The 21,792-nt window shown below is 37.6% G+C and overlaps 1 protein-coding gene and 1 long non-coding RNA gene across 8 annotated transcripts in view; one reads left to right on the top strand and one right to left on the bottom strand.

Moving 5' to 3' along the window:
* Positions 1–20,619, top strand: part of LOC308630738 — a 35,192-nt gene extending 14,573 nt beyond the window's left edge. Inside the window, exons 3-4 of the long non-coding RNA XR_014018015.1 lie at positions 17,947–18,017; positions 19,607–20,619. This is a non-coding gene — a long non-coding RNA (uncharacterized lncRNA). The remainder of the gene's footprint in view (positions 1–17,946; positions 18,018–19,606) is intronic.
* The window catches only part of B3GALT1 (beta-1,3-galactosyltransferase 1), a 582,447-nt gene that overhangs the window by 285,271 nt on the left and 275,384 nt on the right, over positions 1–21,792 (bottom strand). The gene's annotated exons all lie outside the window — the stretch shown is intronic.

Genomic DNA, 21,792 nt, shown 5'->3' with positions numbered 1-21,792 from the left:
GTTAATCTCTTCACAGTGTCCTCATATTACATTTTAATATGTCAGCTTGCTCAATTGACAATAATTATTTCCAGAAAATTGTACATTCTCATTATTCTGCTCTATAGATAGGGAGATAAGCAGAGCTTTTCCACAGTAAAATATTTTTAAAGTGCTTCCTTCAGTTCTTACAAGAGTGTTTAGCCTCTTCTATTCCAATAGCTCTTTTGTGCTAAGCTTTAAGTATCACGATTAAATCAGTATTCTTTTTTTATTAAACCTCTGAGTAGGTGAATGCTCCATAATTATTATTTTAACATATCCTAAATAATGTTGCTGAATCCTTCCATAGAGAGATTTTTTTTTCATTTGTCCCTCTAATTACCAATGAACATGCTAAGCTTGGTTATAATTGTAAAGACAGCAATTCACAAACAAGTAGCACTTGGCATGGGTTCCTTCCAAGCTGTCCCTGGGATTCATCAAATACTCCTGGGAGGTCCTATCCTGTTGAAATATTTCATATTTGACTGAAGTCAACAGCTAGAGAAGGGTGCGACACACATCCAGAGTCTCGTGTTTCATTATCCTTGTTGAGTCATTGTGCATGTTGGTATAATCAAAATCCATTCAGACTGAAATGATTATTCAATACATTTTTGAAGGATTCCATTCTCCTTTCATCCTTAGTACATTCCCCAAGGAAATGGGATATATTAACACACCATATGGTAAATGGAATTCTTTATAGCACCACATTGTATCTTCTATCATATGCTCTTTCACAATGTGAGATGCTTGAGTTCTTTTCTAATGAAGACTGTAACTCCTAATATAGATTTGGCAATATCACTTGCTTTTCTTCCCCCTTCACAGTCATCCCTGTCATTGCCATTAGCCTATTTTTATGTTTGAATAAAAGCCTGTGTTTCTTCCTGGAATGCAGCTTTTATAACAGTGCATAAAAGTAAAATGTAAGCAAAAAGCTGAAATAGCTCCAGATGTGGTAATTCATTGACAAGGAGTCGAGCTATATGCTGGTAAGAAGAAAATAGCCATACAAGATTGAATTGTACTTTATCCCAGAAACATGGTATAAGGGAAAGTACTGGGACTTTGCAATTCTGTCTCAGCTCTATGACTACTTATGTGACCTGTGGGAAAGTTACTTCTGAACTCAGAGAGATATAGACACTGCATGAGACTGGCTGAGAGTTATGCATGATGATATGTGCAAAATTCCCACAGATGCATGCCAGGCACAGAATTAAAATGAAGTATGTTCGATAACTGTCTGGGTCTATCTTCTATATCCTCATACCTCCCAGAGACTTCCCTAATAGATTGGAATGAGAACTGTGACTTTGAAAAGTAAATCATATATACAGTATAAGTTTTTTTGTGCACTGTTTTGACATAGGTCACTTTGTTGAAATGTAAGCCTATCACACAGATTTGGGTTTGTATATCATTTAGCACATCATGTCAGTTCTGTGTCATCTATTTTAAGATAGAAGACTCAGAAGATAGAGCTATGCTTTTTACCTAATGTTTCATTGCTCATATGTGATATATAAATGTTAAATGATGAGTTGTAGGACCTTTTTTTCTGGCAATCAAATGGAAAAATATGTAACAAATACTCTGAAAGAGCATACAAAATGAACTTTCTCAATTAAAGTCAGTAGGTGTTTTACAAGTCATTCAACAGATAATTTTGCTCAATTGAACTGGTAATGTAGTCTTACATTTTAGTAATGATAAAATAAAACACAGGCTTAAAGTAATTTTTAGGTAAATAGGCAAAGCCTTTTGTGGAATATTTGCTATAAGTTTTTTTTTTTTTTTGGATTAGCAATGAAAATCAGGTGTGAGATCCAAATTGCTAAAATGCTCTTTATCCTCATTGCATACACTATTTTCCTTTAAACCAGCCATAGGATAGAAGGGGGAGGGGAGGATAAAACTAAGAGTATGGATGTTAGAGAAGGGTGATCATGTAAGAGTGTTGGTTTTTACAATGCTTAGTGTTACTTTGGAAAGTTAACTGGCCATCTACCATTGGCTCACCCAACCCCTGCTTCCTGAGCTCACCCTCAGTGAGCTGGCACTGAGCAAAATGCTCTGTGCAGGGTGATGTCATTGTCCTAATTAATCACTCTTCAATGTATATAGGAGAAGATGTTCAAAGTATTTAACAACTTGTACAGCACAGGAGCTAACTACTCAGAAAGTACATTTCTAAAGTGCTAACTACATATGGGGCATGATAGTAAATTAATCTAAATATACTACCTCTGTTTATTCTTTTAGCCGCCATGAGGTAAGTATTGCCCTTATTCCCATTTCACATATCAGAGAACTAAAGTTTAGAAAAGTCATTGGGTCAAAGTCATATAGTTTGCAGGTAGAAGAGTCAGAATTAGAATCTAGGCCAGTACATAGAGGTCATGATCTGAATTAGGTTATGCCGCTACTCTCCTAATAAACATAGATCCCCAGAGGCAAATCCATAGCATGGTGAGTCATGGGACAGCTGAAACACCTGATGGTGCCCTTATTTTTGACATTTTGTCTGTACAGTTGTTGACTAAATGTACCATGTAATTACGTCCCTTTTATCCATCCTTTTACCTTCTCTTCAATCACTAGGAAAAGTGATTGCGAAATTTGTTTTCTGAATTTCTGAAAATCACATCAACTTAAGTGTTTTAAAAAAATATGCCTTGATGATTAAGAGCATCACATTCATAGTTCCAAAATTACAAGTTTAAATTGTGTCAAAGAAAAAGATCTGGTTTCTATTACCAGGAAAAATGATCTATGGCAAGGAGTCAGAGAAAATTAGGTCTAAGAAAGTTTCTAAGCTCCTGTCTAGTTCAGGCTTATAGTGTTACAGATGGGAAGTCCAGAAGGTCCAGAAGGGTTTCTTGATTGAGCCCAGGGCACAACATTAGGTGGCACTGGTTGGAATGCAGCCATGGATTCTGCATGTTTTCTTGGGAACTCAGAAGATAGAAAGAGATCCTGATTGTGGTCAGTGGTCTTCTAAGTTCATGTGGGCCCCTCAACCGATGTGATTTCTTGGGTGTTGCCAAGCCTCTCTGGACCTCAATCTCCTCATGTGAAAAGAACCCCTTCCTACTTGAGCTCTCAGTTTACTTCTAGGTCTAACATTTTATTAGCTACAGTTCCCTTACATCATGTCCTATTGGTTTACTTCAGGTAGACCCTGTTATTATTTATTCATGTTGAAGGCTACTACTCTTCCCATTCACTTTTATGATATGAATAGCTTTTAGATTAAGATCTAAGGGTTGACCTGTATTCAATTATCCTTGATGACTTTTTAAAAAATCTGAAATTCTTGTCTAAAATCAAGGTTCTTCTTTGCATGAGGATTCAATATTTTAACAATGATATACAATAAACATTTGGTGCTATGTTTAGATCATATAATCAGGGATAGAATAATATCTTCCTGAAGATGTTTAACAACACATTCACCACTTAAGGCTTGATGAGGACTGATATTAAGGGATAAGAAATGAAAGAATATGAAATTAAGGCATAAGAAATGACAGAATATGAAATGAGAAGATAAAGGTGACCAATGAAGAAATTCAAGGAGTAGAAATGTTTCATAGAATAACAAAATATAATTCACTATTCAATTAAAGTGTAAAGATAATATATTGTTTGGAAATATACCACATTTGTATGCTTAGTCATTTCAATTGGTTTTCCCAAAGGAAAAAATGATTTCAGTAAAGGCTCATTGGTACCCTTAGAGAAGGCAACACCAGAATAAAGGAACCTAAAAACTCATTCCAAACTCCACAAAAATTCAATTTTCATTTTGAAGTATTTTTTTTATTACAGTTGGACTCTTTATTGTATAATACTTGTTTCAGTGAGAAAAGAGTATTCCTAACAGGAAAATTATGACAATAATATATACCTCTAGTGTGTTTGCTATGTAATAAACACTGTTCTAAAACATGTAAGAGCACACATTAAATTGTTATGAATTTATTTTTGTTTATTTGCTTTATATTTGTACTATTAAGTAAAATACTTTAGTTCTTAGTACTACTAAGTAAAATATCCACTAAGTAAAAATATTAGTGTTACTAAGTATAATATCTTTGAAAATACACGTTTTAAAAGATATTTTACTTTTATGTTTGAAATAATTGGTTTTATTTTCATAAAAACTGATAAAGTTAAGGCTGTACATTTCTAGATTTTATCAATTTTTACAAAAATACCTTTGTCTAAAGTGATATGATTGCTGTGTACCCTAGAATCTGGAAATGTCAGATCTGAAGGGGAAATTGATAATCAGGCACTCAAGGAATCATCAGTACTAGCAAAATGAAGGCATTCTGCAGCTGAGAAAATGTAGACTCATAACCATGAAAAGACTCTAGTTAGGGACAAAGTTAGACCCACTTCTCTCTGCCTCAAATTCTGGGAATTTTCCCCTTGCAAGCAAAAATTGATGTATTTGCAAGCTCTTAGCAGTAGCAAGTAGTGAAGATAAGGGTTTAAGAACAATCTCCTTATACTAAGTCTTTAAAACCCTAGAACATGACAGAAATGTTCCATAGTCTGACTAATGTACTAGAAAAAAAAAGAATTACTTTAAATGAAATAGCAGTGTTATAATGTGAAGATCCAGCTCTGAGACACTAGAAGCCTTTTCTCATGCCCCTTCCAGTGTGCTCCAGGATGTCCACCTGGGGGGTATACACTGGTGCTTCTCACACATCTACTTTCACTGGTCCAAGTCACCCCTATTCTTGAACTGGGCTGCTGCCAGCCCATTTGGCCCCTTTGTGTGAATTTCAGATAAAATACCTCCTCTTGGTGGTTGAATTAGAAAAAGGCTCCTCATCTGGTTGCAGTTCCTTAGACAGGAGATGACTTTGTGCAAGAAAAATACACTGTACATTCAGAGGATGCAGACCACTCCCAGAAGGAGCAGCCTAAAGGGAGAATATTGGGCGATTTTCATCCCTTCCAACTTTCGTGGCAGGACACTCTCGTGCAATACCTAAACTGCACAATTCTGCAAAGTGATCTTGCTTTTGAATCTGCTGTTTGTCTCCCAAGAGCCCCAGGCGACTAGAATGCAATGTAGTGGTCATGGAGTCCTCAATTGGGTCCTTATTAGGTACCAGTACTTTACATTACCTGTTCTCTAGACTTAAAGAATGGATTTTTCTATCCCTTTTCAAGATGTTTACACCCATGCCTTCTATTTCATTCCTGTTAGCCAAAACAAATATCTTTTTATTTACTTTCACCTTTTCTTGGTATACTGACCCTTTTTGAATTTAGAATCATCCTATGGCAGAGGGTGCCCAGCTGTGCACCAATACTTTTCCCCTTTACTCTTTTTTTTTCTTTAAAGAGAGAGTGAGAGATCCAGAAAGATGGCGGCAGGAAGTGAGTAAGCAGCTCCGTGCTCCACGCCGCCGCGTCTGAAAAGATGAGGTAAAGATCATTAAAGGAGATCTGTCGACAAAAACCCAGCACCGTGTCAAGAAAGGGGCCTAAGTGGAGTGAATCCACCACGAATCCAGCCAAGGTGGGGGGAGTCCATCACGACTTCAGCGCGAGCAGTAAGGCTGCAGCCCCAGCTGCACGGCTCTATCGGCCCCATCTCCTTCTCCTCTCTGCCTCTCCACCTTGCTTCTCCCCAGCTGTCTCTCCTCCCAAGCTCAGTCTCTAAATCTAGATCTCAATTTCTTTCCCCCACCCCGCCCGCTCTCCCGCGTGTCCGGTACCCGGCCCGCACGGCCCCGCCTCCCCTCCCCCAACCCGCACCCCCTCCCCGGGGTTCCCGAAGGCCGCTGCCGCCTACGCTGCCGCCGCCGCCGCCTCCCACGGAGCACCATAGAGCAGACTCTTCACCGCGCGAGTGAGCTGCCGAATTAAATGAAACAGCTGATAAGATGAGTGACAATTTAAAATCCAAGTGATCTGAGAACACGCACTGAGCCCTGATCGGCTGAATTCAAACTCCTGGTCACCTGCTTCCCGCAGACAAACAGCTATGACTCAGCATTAATCCATCCGGCTGAAACAACTGGTCAGCCCTTCTCATCCTATGAAGGTAAATACCTACCGAGCCTTCATAAGTAGTGGCCACAGGTTTGAAACGGGGCTTGGGAGAGAAGGACCCACCCGTTGCATTGGTCGCCCGGCAAAGGGAAACGACGTCATCAGACTGCTGCGGAGGAGATAACTTCACTGAAACCTGCAGCTACAGGTGTGTGATCCCCTAGCCTTCCCTCTCCACACATGGGGGAAACCTTAAGGGCCCCTCCCAGCTCTCCCGTAAGGGCCCCTCCCAGCTCTCCGTGAGTGCGACAGCCAGCCCGAGGGAATCAGAGGTGGTGCGGGACCCACAGGCGCAGAACTACCGCTCCCACCAGGGCTGACTGCTGAGGTCTCTTGCACCAGCTACGGGGAAGTGGATACCGGAGGGCAAGTAAAATCCGCTGAGGATTCTCAGCCCCAAACTCTACAAACTTAGGGTCTGAGGGAATGGCAAACTGGAAGAGTGTGCCCAGTCGTTCATGAAAACAGGGCTCCCGGGAGCAGCAGACCTGGCGTGTAGCCAGTATTGTGGTGAGAGGGGCCTGGCTAGAGAAAAAGTGGGAAGTGACTAGACACAAGAGGAGGCCCTAGACACTCAGGATTGGAGACTCGCCCAGTCTGGGAGGAGCTCCTGCACAGTGATTGGTTCCCGCATATTGACAGGAGAAAATTGACCTGGTGGGCACAGCGCCACCTACTGGAAGAGAAGTTAATCAAACTCTAAGACGGCATTTATTAGTTTTTTTTTTCTTTTTTCTTTTTCTTTTCTCTTTTTTTTGATTTGGGTTTTTCTTTCATTTTCATTTTTCTTTCTTCTTGTTTTATTAATTTTTTTTACAAAATATTTTTTTTAAATTTTTTTCTACTAATTTTAATTTTAATTTTTTTAATTATTATTATTTTTTTATTTTTTTCTTTTTTTAGTTCCTATTTTTTTTCTTCTTTAGTCTTTTCATTTTTCTTATCCCCCTTTCCTTGAATTCTATCTGCCTACTCTCATTCTCTTTAGTGACTTCTTCCCTTCCCTTCAAATACCTTTCCTCCCAAGCATCAAATTAATTTATAGGAGTAAACAGTAACTCAGCAGTCAAACAGAACAAGAAGTAACATGAGCAGCTTCAAAAAACAAGGAAGAAAAGGAGTACAAACAATGCAGGACAGCCTAAATATTCAGGAGATCCTAGAGTCATCAGAAAAATGGTCATTTAAAGAACTCAAGGAACACCTTAGACAGATGGAATGGAACCTTAAAGAGGATACAAGACAGCAAATTCAAGCAGCGAAAGAACACATTGAGAATGAATTTCATAAACAGATAAAAGAAGAAGTTAAGCATCTTTATCAGGAGATAGAGATTATAAAAAATAATCAAACAATAATTCTAGAAATGAAGGAAATGATAAACCAAATTAAAAACTCAATTGAGAGTATCACTAACAGAGTGGAGCAAGTAGAAGCCAGAACGTCAGATAATGAAGACAAAATATATCATCTTGAAAAGAGTCTAGCCAACTCAGAAAGGCTGGTAAAAAATCATGAGAAAAACATCCAAGAGTTATGGGATAACATAAAAAAACCAAACTTACGAGTCATCGGGATAGAAGAAGGTACAGAGATTCAAACCAAGGGAATGAGTAACCTGCTGAATGAAATAATTACAGAAAACTTTCCAGAAATAAAAAAGGAAACAGATATACAAATTGAAGATGCATACAGGACACCGAGCACACAAAATCACAGTAGACCAACGCCAAGACACATTGTTATGAAGATATCCAATATACAGAACAAAGAGAAAATATTAAAAGCTACAAGAGAAAGGAGACAGATTACATTTAGGGGTAAACCAATACGGTTAACCACGGATTTTTCATCACAGACACTGAAAGCAAGAAGGTCATGGAACAATGTATTTCAAACACTGAAAGACAATGGATGCCAACCAAGAATTCTGTATCCAGCAAAATTAAGCTTCAGGTATGACAACGAAATAAAAATCTTTCATGATAAACAAAAGTTAAAAGAATTTGCAGCCAGAAAACCAGCATTGCAAAGCATTTTGAGCAAAACACTACAAGAAGAAGAAATGAAAAACAATAACCAAAACCATCAGTGGGAAGTGCCTCAGTAAAGACAGAGGGCGAGGGGAAAGACAATCATGGAGAAACAAACTAAAATTTTTTTTAAAAAAGGATAAACAATCAAACATGGATGGAAGTTCAAACCATATATCAATAGTAACTCTGAATGTTAATGGCTTAAACTCTCCAATAAAGCGACATAGGCTGGTATCATGGATTAAAAAAACAAATCCAACAATATGCTGCCTCCAGGAGACACATCTGATTGGAAAAGACATACACAGGCCGAAGGTGAAAGGATGGGAAAAAATATACCACGCACACGGTCCTCGTAAGCAAGCAGGGGTGGCCATCCTCATATCGAATAAAATCGACTTCAAGACTAAGTTAATCAAAAGGGATAAAGAAAGTCATTATATACTGTTAAAAGGAACCATTCACCAACAAGACATAACAATTATCAATATTTACGCACCAAATAATGGTGCTGCGACATTCACAAAACAAATTCTCCTCAAGTTCAAGAATCAAATAGACCACAACACAATAATTATGGGAGACTCCAATACACCTCTCTCACCATTGGACAGATCCTCCAAACAAAAGTTGAATAAAGAAACTATAGAACTCAATACCACAATCAATAACCTAGACTTAACTGACTTATATAGAATATATCAACCATCATCAAATGGCTATACTTTTTTCTCAGCAGCACATGGATCCTTCTCAAAAATAGACCATATATTATGCCATAGGGAAACCCTCAGTAAATATAAAGGGGTGGAGATAATACCATGCATTTTATCTGATCATAATGGAATGAAACTGGAAACCAATGATAAAAGAAGGAAGGAAAAATCCTACATCACATGGAAAATGAACAATATGTTACTGAATGATCAATGGGTTACAGAAGACATAAAGGAGGAAATCAAAAAATTCTTAGAGATAAACGAAAATACAGACACAACATATCGGAATCTATGGGACACAATGAAAGCAGTTTTAAGGGGAAAATTCATCGCCTGGTGGTCATTCCTCAAAAAAAGAAAAAACCAACAAATAAATGAGCTCACGCTCCAACTCAAAGCCCTAGAAAAGGAAGAGCAAAACAACAGCAAATGTAGCAGAAGGCAAGAAATAATTAAAATCAGAGCGGAAATCAATGAAATTGAAACAAAAGAAACTATTGAAAAAATTAAAACTAAAAGTTGGATCTTCGAAAAAATAAATAAGATTGACAGACCTTTAGCCATACTAACGAAGAGAAGAAGAGAGAGAACTCAAATTACTAACATATGGGATGAAAAAGGCAATATCACAACAGATGCTACAGAAATACAGAAGACAATTAGAAATTATTTTGAAAACCTATATTCCAATAAAATAGAGGATAGTGAAGACATCGATAAATTTCTTAAGTCATATGATTTGCCCAGACTGAGTCAGGAGGATACACACAATCTGAACAGACCAATATCAATGGATGAAATTGAAGAAGCCATCAAAAGACTACCAACCAAGAAAAGCCCAGGACCGGATGGGTATACAGCGGAGTTTTACAAAACCTTTAAAGAAGAATTAATACCAATACTTTTCAAGTTATTTCAGGAAATAGAAAAAGAGGGAGCTCTTCCAAATTCATTCTATGAGGCCAACATCACCCTGATTCCGAAACCAGACAAAGACACTTCAAAGAAAGAAAACTACAGACCAATATCTCTAATGAACATAGATGCAAAAATCCTCAATAAAATTCTGGCGAATCGAATACAAAAACACATCCAAAAAATTGTGCACCATGATCAAGTAGTATTCATCCCTGGGATGCAAGGATGGTTCAACATACGGAAATCAATAAATGTTATTCACCACATCAATAGACTTAAAGATAAGAACCATATGATCATCTCGATAGATGCAGAGAAAGCATTTGACAAAGTACAGCATCCCTTTATGTTCAAAACATTAGAAAAACTAGGGATAACAGGAACTTACCTCAACATTGTAAAAGCTATCTATGCTAAGCCTCAGGCTAGCATCATTCTGAATGGACAAAAGTTGAAGGCATTCCCTCTAAAATCCAGAACAAGACAGGGATGCCCTCTATCTCCACTTCTATTCAATATAGTTCTCGAAACACTGGCCAGAGCAATTAGACAGACGAAAGAAATTAAAGGCATAAAAATTGGAAAAGAAGAACTTAAATTATCACTATTTGCAGATGACATGATTCTATACCTAGAAGACCCAAAAGGGTCTACAAAGAAACTACTAGAACTAATAAATGAATTCAGCAAAGTGGCAGGATATAAAATCAACACGCATAAATCAAAGGCATTTCTGAATATCAGCGACAAAACTTCTGAAATGGAAATGAGGAAAAACACTCCATTCACAATATCCTCAAAAAAAAAATAAAATACTTGGGAATCAACCTAACAAAAGAGGTGAAAGATTTATACAATGAAAACTACAGAACCCTAAAGAGAGAAGTAGATGAAGATCTTAGAAGATGGAAAAATATACCCTGTTCATGTATAGGCAGAACTAACATCATCAAAATGGTGATATTACCCAAAGTTCTCTACAGGTTTAATGCGATGCCAATCAAAATCCCAATGGCATTTCTTGTAGAAATAGATAAAGCAATCATGAAATTCATATGGAAAAATAAAAGACCCAGAATAGCAAAAGCAATTCTAAGCAGAAAGTGGGAATCAGGCGGTATAGCGATACCAGATTTCAAACTATATTACAGAGCAATAGTGACAAAAACAGCATGGTACTGGTACCAAAACAGGCAGGTGGACCAATGGTATAGAATAGAGGACAAAGAGACTAATCCACAAAGTTACAACTATCTTATATTTGATAAAGGGGCTAAAAGCATGCAATGGAGGAAGGATAGCATCTTCAACAAATGGTGTTGGGAAAACTGGAGATCCATATGCAACAAAATGAAACTGAATCCCTTTCTCTCGCCATGCACAAAAGTTAACTCAAAATGGATCAAGGAGCTTGATATCAAATCAGAAACTCTGCATCTGATAGAAGAAAAAGTTGGCTCCGATCTACAGATTGTGGGGTCGGGCTCCAAATTCCTTAATAGGACACCCATAGCACAAGAGTTAACAACTAGAATCAACAAATGGGACTTAATTAAACTTAAAAGTTTATTCTCAGCAAAAGAAACAACAAGAGAGGTAAATAGGGAGCCTACATCCTGGGAACAAATTTTTACTACTCACACTTCAGATAGAGCCCTAATATCCAGAGTATACCAAGAACTCAAAAAATTAGACAATAAGATAACAAATAACCCAATCAACAAATGGGCCAAGGACCTGAACAGACACTTCTCAGAGGAGGATATACAATCAATCAACAAGTACATGAAAAAATGCTCTCCATCTCTAGCAGTCAGAGAAATGCAAATCAAAACCACCCTAAGATACCATCTCACTCCAGTAAGATTGGCAGCCACTATGAAGTCAAACAACAACAAGTGCTGGCGAGGATGTGGAGAAAAGGGTACACTTGTACATTGCTGGTGGGACTGCAAATTGGTGCGGCCAATTTGGAAAGCAGTTTGGAGATTCCTGGGAAAGCTGGGAATGGAACCACCATTTGACCCTGCTATTGCCCTTTTCGGACTATTCCCTGAAGACCTTAAAAGAGCATGCTACAGGGATACTGCCACATCGATGTTCATAGCAGCACAATTCACAATAGCTAGACTGTGGAACCAACCCAGATGCCCTTCAATAGATGAATGGATAAAAAAAATGTGGCATCTATACACAACGGAGTACTGTGCAGCAATAAAAAATGACAAAATCATAGAATTTGCAGGGAAATGGATGGCACTAGAGCAGATTATGCTTAGTGAAGCTAGCCAATCCCTAAAAAACAAATACCAAATGTCTTCTTTGATATAATGAGAGCAACTATGAACAGAGCAGGCAGGAAGAGCAGGAAGAAAAGAGTAACATTAAACAGAGACATGAGATGGGAGGGAAAGGGAGAGAAAAGGGAAATTGCATGGAAATGAAGGGAGACCCTCATTGCTATACAAAATTACATATAAGAGGTTGTGAGGGGAATGGGAAAATAAACAAGGAGAGAAATGAATTACAGTAGATGGGGTAGAGAGAGAAGTTGGGAGGGGAGGGGAGGGGGGATAGTAGGGGATAGGAAAGGTAGCAGAATACAACAATTACTAATAGGGCATTATGTAAAATTGTGGATGTGTAACCGACGTGATTCTGCAATCTGCATTTGGGGTAAAATTGGGGGTTCATAACCCACTTCAATCTAATGTATGAAATATGATATGTCAAGAGCTTTGTAATGTTGTGAACAACCAATAAAAAAAAAGAGAGAGAGTGAGAGACACACACAGAGAGAGAGAGAGAGAGAGAGAGAGAGAGAGAGAATTTTTTAATCTTTATTTTTTTTAGTTTTCGGGGGGCACAACATCTTTGTTTGTATGTGGTGCTGAGGATCGAACCCGGGCCGCATGCATGCCAGCGCGCTACCACTTGAGCCACATCCCCAGCACTCCCCTTTACTCTTGATACAAAGGTAGGGAGGCCAGCAGGATAGAAGGGGACAGGGAGAGTGAGGAGAGGAGGTAGTAGCAGTTATAATAAGGAGTGACATTGTTCAATTTATGTTTTACACATCTAATTAATATGCACCAATAAAAATAAAATAAATTATATGCCAATAAAAAAAAAAAAGCATCACTAAACCCACTGCAAAGTGCACCATTCAAACATTTGGTAGGCTCCAGTGAAGAACTGAACAACTACTAGAGGCCGCTATTCCTATGTGGCTTGAGAAACTTGAGAACACATCATAACTCCTTTGTCTTCCTCCAAAGACATCAAGGCTAAAAAAAAGAAAAAAAATGGAACTGTAGGTACAGCTTATAAAAATTTGGGAAATCATGCAATTTCTACTTTCTCACGTAGCTATGAAATAGCTGACTTAGGTTTTTGGTCTTGAGATACCTTCACGGTTACTGGGGAAGAATACATGTAATTTATTTTATCCTAGTCATACTGCCACTGGTCTCTTTCAAACTAAGTTGCAGAGATCTGTCACACTTTAGATAAAAAAATCCAGGGTGGATCCTTAAACTTTACGGGCTTTCTTCACAAGTATTCAGACTTTCATCTAAACAATAATAAATATAATCAAATATATTTTTTTTTAAAGAGAGAGTGAGAGAGGGGGGAGAGAGAGAGAGAGAGAGAGAGAGAGAGAGAGAGAGAGAGAGAGAGAGAGAGAATTTTTAATATTTATTTTTTAGTTCTCGGTGGACACAACATCTTTGTTGGTATGTGTGCTGAGGATCGAACCCGGGTCGCACGCATGCCAGGCGAGGGTGCTACCGCTTGAGCCACATCCCCAGCCCTCAAATATTTTTAGAATGAACGGACTATACAAAATTATCTGAGATGAACTTGCATGTTTCATTGTCTCTTCCCACTCCCTTAGAGAAGAGATGGGATGGAAAGGATGTTCATGTTTGAGATTAGGATCACCTGTTACACTTTATTTTGAGATGATAGTAAAATAAGTAGTTTCACTACAAAATAGAAAAAGGAAAGAAATACTCTTACAGATAATAAAGGACTAGAGTTACAAAATTGTGTACTGAAAACCAAACACCTTAAAATACTGTGGAGAATATCAAATTGCAAGATAGGTCTGGTACAGCTGTTTATCTGCTCAAAGAGCAAGAATGAAGGATAATAACTTTGAAAGCACTTGCATTTTGGTATAATGTAATACAAACTCTAAAGGGGAAAATATAATTAGGAGCCTTTAATGGTAATAATGCTGGGGACCAAAATTAGGTTGGGAGATAGCAGTAGTTTCTGTTAAGTTTCAGATGGAATAGACTCAGATTCCCTGAGTAGATAAAATACTTACTATGTGGCACCAAAGTGTGCTGCTGTGACACGCATCGAAACATTCAGATGAGCTGGCCTTTAGAGCTAGATGGAACTCTTATGACCAGGTGACATCCCAAAACAGCTCCCAGAGATGATCTGCACTAGGGAAAGGGAAGCAGGCTTGCTGTGGACAGCAAAGCCATTGTTGACATGACCCTAGGGGATGTGACTAACAGTAGAACAGAGCAGGGGAATGGGAGTATTATTTGCTAATATGAGGAAATTATGTTAATGGTTTTAATGATCAGCCTCTAGGTGTCAGGGACCCCATTTGAAGTATGCCATTCAGGATGAAGAAAAGAGCATAAAGCTATTTGTGAATTTAAGGCAGCAGTGTGTAGCGGAAGCTCCATATGTATCTGAAGGCTGGGGTCTGGTTCAGGCTCTACCTCTGGGAGCATCCTGGGAAGGTTAGAATGCAGATTCTGAACCTCTGTGATTCTGTTTCTATATGGAGAGTATACTATCCTGCTTCACAAATTTGTCTCTGCTGCTTTAGGCTGTTATAAATAACTTATATTGATAACAAACATTAATAATTCATAATACAATACCCTAAGTATTTACTGAGAGGTATGTGTTTTCAGTTATGAGAAATCATAAGTTATTCTAAGAGATAATTGGACCTTGGTCCCAAATAGATTATAACATGCAGTCATGTGTCAAATAACCAACCTTCACTCAATGTTAGACTGAATCCCACAAGATGATATTGCCCAGTGACTTCCCAGGCATCTGAGTTTGCATTAAGCATGTTGTATATGATGATTGTACAATGATGAAATCCCCTGTTGACACATTCCTCAGAACATGTCCCCTTGCTAAGCAATGCATGCTATTATTCAGAGATTCAAGACATGCTCAGAAAGCAACAAGTATTAGTATGAAATTATATGTTGATAAGGGGGAATGTGAGTTATATGATGAATAATACAAAATGAGAGAGGAAATGAATTGGATCAAACACATTCTTGAACAAGAAATTTTAACTATTAAGAAGCAAAAGATAAAAACAGAGATCACTCAGATTAAGTCCTTTTAGATTTACCTTACTTCTAGAAATTTAGTCAAATATGTTTGGTTGAATGTGACAGAAAATCTAAATAAAAGCAAACTCATTTTAGATTTAGGACAAGATTTCATTTCTCACAAATAGACAAACACGTCTAGAGAGGCAATCCAGGGCTGGAATGGCATCTTCTTGCTGTCTAACCCCAAGTTCTCTATCTTGAGGCTTCCATTTCCATTGTAACCTTGTTGTTCATAATGGCTGCTAAAGCTCCAGCAATATATCTGCATTCCAGTTAGGAGATGAAACTCACTCTGCCTCTTCTAAGACACTCTAGAAATAGCAAATTATATGTACTGCTGATTGTTAGAACTTAGTCATTTGGCTATACCAAAATTTAGGACCTTTGGAAACTGGAGTCTTTAATCATTTATTAGAGCAGACAGACATGAGTATTTTGTGGGACTGTAGAAGGGAGTCGAAAGTCTCTGACAAGATTGATTTATATTTTTTTTTTATTTCCTTCTCAAGGCAGAAAACTAAAACATTCCCATAGAAGATGGTAGGAAAGGAAGAACCAGATCTGGACTCTCATTCTAATCTGGCTATTTTGCTTATTTGGTGAGGGTCTCCACTTCATTTTTCTCATTTGTAAAATGACAGCTAGATTCCCTTCATCTGATCTGAAACTCTATAATTCCATTCTGAGTAACAGCAGACTGGTAAAACTGAACCCAGTAACTTTATGAAATGGATAAGATTCAATAATTTAACATTTAAGTGATTAGATTAATAAATTAATTAGGTCTTTGAGCCAGACAGAGGCTTAGAGTCCAGAGTCATGAATGTAGAGGTCCCCTTCCTTGGCAATATTGGTCTTGGTTTTCTCCCAGCTCAGGAAGTTGCCATTATTAGATATGATGCTTCACAAGCTTCTGCACACAGAAAATCTGATGCAATAAAGTCTGCTGGACCTAGTTTTTTTTTCTGGCAGGGAGCCTGGGCAAAGCAGACAAAGAAGACAGAATTTCTATGCTGGCTCATCCACTCACTGCCTCTGTAACTTTTTCCAAACTATTTAACTTCTTTGGGTCTCAGTTTTACTAAGTGCAATATTTTTTGTAGATATCCTAACAAAATAATGTACCACACAAGTCTCCTGCTTCATTAAGGGCTTTCAAAAGTATTTTAATGTGCAGGTGAGCAGTAAACCAGCGGGCTAGCCATCTGAGAAATAAAATGACCACTGATCTGGTGAAACATATGGCTGTGCCCCAGGTGGAAGGTTCTATTAGTAGTAGCAGCAGCAACAGCAGGAGAGCATCTGTTGCAGAGCAACTCTTCATGGTATTGAGGAGACCAGGGATGTGCTGCTGTGACAGGACTGAGCCAGCACAGGTGATGGCTCATCTTCCCACGCTAGAGAGAGGTTCCTTCCAGGACCTGTGCCCAGCTCATGGGGGCAGAGCAGCAGAATCCAGGCTATGCTGTTGAATGCTGAGAGATGGCCAGGGGCAAGGTAGGGCAAAGGAAAAGCAAAAGAATGAGCATGCATCTTGACCTTGAGTAGGTTTGGCTCAATGCAGACACACTGGTGAAAACAGCATTTATTTTCTGGTACTAAGAATGCTTCCCACACCTCTATGCTGGCAGTATTTTAAGAAGCTTGATTGCACCATTGGACAAGATGGAGCGGGAGGAAAAGTTTCAAAGTTAAAACACACACACACACACACACACACACACACAGGATAGGGAATATGGAAAGGGATATTCTACATTAAGCAGGAACATCACACTATGAATTGGTGGGTGGTACATTTGGCTGCCAAAATTATGTGCAAGTATATCATATGTTACCAGTTCTTTTTGTATAGTAAACTATTAACTGTATCCAAAGACAGCTTAATCCAAAGACTGGGGGTAGTGATATCTAAGCCCCTGGAATGTCCTACCTGATGGGAGTAACTGCTTGCCAAAGGCTTTGGACACCCTAGTCTAACCATGTGATATCTGATCAGAGTTTAGGAACAGAATACATCAAATTAGACCTCTGGAGAAACTAGAAACTAAACTCTGAACCTCTGGGATGGAGGAGAGATCAGACATCAGCACACAGGCAGTATGTGACAGAGCCCCAGTAAAAGCTCTGCACACCAAGGCTCAGGTGAGCTCCCCTGCTTGGTAGCCCTCTCTGAGTTGTGTCACACTTTATAGTCACCAGGAGGTGATGCTACACGAGAAGGTGGCTGCAGCTCTGTATCTGGACTCTTCCATGACTTTGCCCTACATGTCTCTTTCTTGGATTGGTTCTAGTTTGTTTCTTTTTACTGTAATTTAAACTAGAGAACTTTTGAGTTATGCAAGTTGTCCTAACAATTATTGAACCTGATGAGGTCTGTAAGGAATCTATGTAGTTGAATGGTCTGATATATGGGTGGCCCTGGGTACCACTGGACTTGTGGCCCATATCTGAAGTGAGGGCAGTCTTGTGGAAGACTGTGTTCTCAGCCTTGCTACTTGGCAAATTCATTGCAGTTTGTGTCAGACATCTTTGGCAGACTTGGTGATTGGAGGGCTGTGCCTTTAACTTTGAGTTGAACTGTGGGTGCTCCTTATCTAAAATCTCCTTCTTCGGTAGGGACTGTAAGATCCTTGTGGATGATGGTTAGTTGGGCATTGGAAATCCATTTTCCTTTTTCTGACAGCATTGTACCGATCTGAACAGGTGTTGGATCAACTTTGGTCAAAGTCAATGATGACAATTCCATTTTCTGTTCTTCCTTTAATCAAGGAGTCTCCATGTGATCCAGTTCTGGCTACTGAGTCCTCAATAGATTTCTTCTGGGAGTACATGTATTCTGGGTAAGCTTTGGCCTTCCTGATAAGACATGAGTAGTTTTGCTTCTGTTGTTGGTTTGTTTGCCTTGAACATGACATAATGCCTGGAGGACAATAATAAAGTTGCAAACCAACTGCTAGGAGAGCTGGATTGAGCCTGGGGCAGTAATGACATTCCTAAGCCACTGCATTAGCCTTAAGCTACCCATTTTCAAACTTCCTATTATATGATGAAAATAAAACTGCATGTGTTTAAAGCCAATATATGTCTGATTCCCTGTTGTTGTAGCCAACTGTACTTAAAACAGGCAAAGTCCTCACAGAAGGAATAGAGAAAAGCAGCACCCACATTCATGGGTTGCACTAAAACTGCTTCATCTCCTGATTCCTACCCCAACACCTTTCCAATGTCCTCTTTTGGCCTAATTTTATTTCTAAATGACAACAAGCATAATGCCGTGTACATTATTCTTCAAACTTAATTAACTTCATGTTACAGAAAATGTATATAAGTTATATACAGCTCAATGTTCCATTGCCAGAACCTTAAAACAAAGATTTAACTTGGTTAACATTTTAACATTTTATTTTCAAATAATTTTTATTTTCTTATATTTTTAATACATCATTTTTTCTGGACATTTATCAACTCTCATCCCAACATACTGTATATTATTCATATGCATAATCATGTTATATGTATTTATCCTTAAGTCCAGTTTATTCCATTTGCCAGAGCATTAAGACTTCAAAGAATTTCAAAAAAAGTATTACCTTGTGTGCATGTATGGATATGTAACAACAAATCTGGCCATTATGTACAACTATAATGCATAAATGTGGAAAAAAGTATCAATCTGATCTCAGCTACCTGAGAGCATCTAGGCAGTCCGTGCTCAAAATAAATTTCTTATTTGATTTTAAATAAATATTAAACTGATTGCATTTCTGATTATTAAATATATTTTATATTCTGTTTATATCTTTAAAAAGTCAGTCCTGTTCTAGAGGATAATATATATCATTCTAATGCATATAGTCCATAAATTATAATTTCCCTCTGTTATTTACCCAGCTGCAAGCATAATTAGCATATAGTTTCCTCCAAAATGTCTGAACTAAATATCAAACTATGAACCAATCACTATTAAATCTGATTCCTTATTATTCATATTTACCTGGGAAATCTATGAGAGTATTTGAAGCTATGTTTTTACAACAAGGGATTTAAGTTCACAGTTTAAAATATTCTACATGGAGAATTTTTTTAACACATATTGTAAATATGTGGAAAAGCCTTAATATAAAATACTACAAAGATCTGTAGGATATTGTAGTACTTAAAAGATTTTGCTCATCCTATGAAAACTATGCAATTTAAAAACCAGATAGAAGCATCAGATTCCACTTTACGGACTTGTTTTCCATCAACATCCTGGGTATATTCTTCACCACTTTGAGCATAAAGTACTTTTCAAACAATGAAATCAGTGTCATTCCAAATACTCCTTCCTTTCTTTGTAAAAGCATTCTGCTAGATTTATATCTCATATTATTTGGGGCATAAACACAAATAAAGGCTTCTAAATCACAATTTGTCCTTTTGTTTCTAGGCAGAAACTGTGCCTGAGTTTTTCTCCCTCTTCCAAATGTGGAGATTTCCAGGAGGAAATCAGAGGCCCCCACTGGACCACATTTTAAACAGAACAATCACAATGAAAACAGAACAAGCATACTACAAAGACTTCCACTTGGGTTCCCAATTGTAGAGAGCTGTGTTTTGTGGGATACCTCATAGAAGAATCACTTATTAAGCTTTATTTTAAAACTGGAAACATCTTAGAAAAGAAAACTGGATACAACTGAGCAAAATTTTTCAAAACACAAAGTGAATATAAATTATGAAGGGAAGATTCTTTCCTCTTTTATCAGAGCAGGCAGAAAAGTCATCTTACATCATTTCTAGAAAAGAGCAAGAGAAACATTTAAAAGGATGTGCAGAAAAATGGAGAAGGCTTAATAAAAGCAGTAGAAAACAGTTCGTAGTTTGGGCTTATTTAAACATTGGTTCAGAAGAACTTATAAAATGCAGTTAATGTCTTCAACACAGCCCTCTAAGTTCAGTGTCAGTCCTAATACTGCCACAGACATGTGGAGTTCAGGTAGCTTTTCCCAGACCCAAAGCCACCACCAGCAGCTTCAGGGCCAAAAGCCTTGTGTTGTGACTTTGAATCCAATTCTGTTTCGGTTAGATGACTTATTGTTTAAGGGAAGGTGTCATATTAAAGAAATGAACAAACTCTGGAAATTCAAGACAGGTTCATGAGGAACAATGAGTTTAATAATTGTGGTCTATATAGCCACAATTGGAAGTTGGGGCTGAGCTAGGAGATAAACATGGAGGATGATGTAATCACCACATATAAAAATCTAGGAGACAGGCTCTTAAATGTTCTGCTGGCACTACTGCAGTGATTCCAGAAAATTCTGTCTGTATGGAGATAAGCTGATAGTTGATTTCTAAATATTTTAGACTTTTCTAATTCAAAATAGAATTATTGAGATTACTGTAAATCTTGAATTATTTCAAATGTTCATCATCTACTTCATTGATACACAGTTCAAATTCTTATGTAAGACATGAGAAAAAGGTGGGAAAATAAAGTCTACTCACAAAGATTTTCCAACTTCAATTTACCTATAAAGGATATTTAATTCTCATCTGATATAGTTTAATATGTAATTTAGTTGCTATAACATTAATTAGGGAGGAGGAAGGAGAATAGGAATAGAGGCTGGGCAAGAACTGTTATCTTTAGTCAAAGTGAGTCAGAGAAGCTAAAATTGACAACCGTCTTCATTATATAATGAGTAAAATCATAAGAGGAAAAACTGTTTTCTGTGTTAAAGAATACAATGGTAAGAAAGCAAAATGAGTAGCATATTTAAAACTAAGGCTCAGACACTTACTCTTCAGGAAAAAACACAGGCATGAAGAGACTATTTAAATTAAAATAAGAATGAGCCATTAATTAGAAAAATGCTACAAGTTGGCTAGAACAAATAATTCTGTTTTAAAGTAATTTCAGAATTTCATTCAAATAAAGTATGCTTTTGTTTTAGACTATTTTAATGACTTTTTTAAAAAAATGTGTCATAACTTTAAAGTGACAATTCCAGGTATTTAATGTGAATATCCATTGTTGCCATTTGGTTGGTGGCTTGTTTGAATGAAGTTGCCTTCATGTTCCCTTTATCTCAATCTCCTTTTTTCACGTATTGATAGGTAAAAAAATTTAATTCTCTAGCATTGGATTTCATGAGGATTGAGATAAAATATAAAAGTAGATTTAATAATACTTTAAAAAATTATGTGAGGTGAAATATCTTTAACAATCTGATAGAGCCAATGACATGGCAATAATAATAATAATAATAATAATAATAATAATAATAATTCCCCACATAAATAATTTCATATTAATTTAGTCTCCAAGAAATAATAGACAACAAGCTTTGCATTTTTAGCATAAATTGGACCAAAGGAGCATGATACGTATTTTCCAATACTTATAAGAAAACCCACGAGCCTTAGGGTTATTGCCAGGAAGAGGGCACACAGTGGCCAAGAGGGGCAGCTTAGACAGGTTCACGTGAACAGGAATCACTGAGATGTAAATTCTGATTCAGTTGCTCTGGGTTGGGGCCTGAGAATTTTGTTTCTTCTACAGGATTCAAGGAAACAAGATTGCTGCTGGTCAAGGAGCCACTTTCTGAGTATCAGGGTATTATTACACGA

The sequence above is a fragment of the Spermophilus citellus genome, assembly GCF_964194105.1.
Source record: "Spermophilus citellus genome assembly, chromosome: 11".
Taxonomy (NCBI): domain Eukaryota; kingdom Metazoa; phylum Chordata; class Mammalia; order Rodentia; family Sciuridae; genus Spermophilus; species Spermophilus citellus.
Note: the sequence above shows the minus strand (reverse complement) of the source record. Positions and strands in the feature narration are given on the sequence as shown.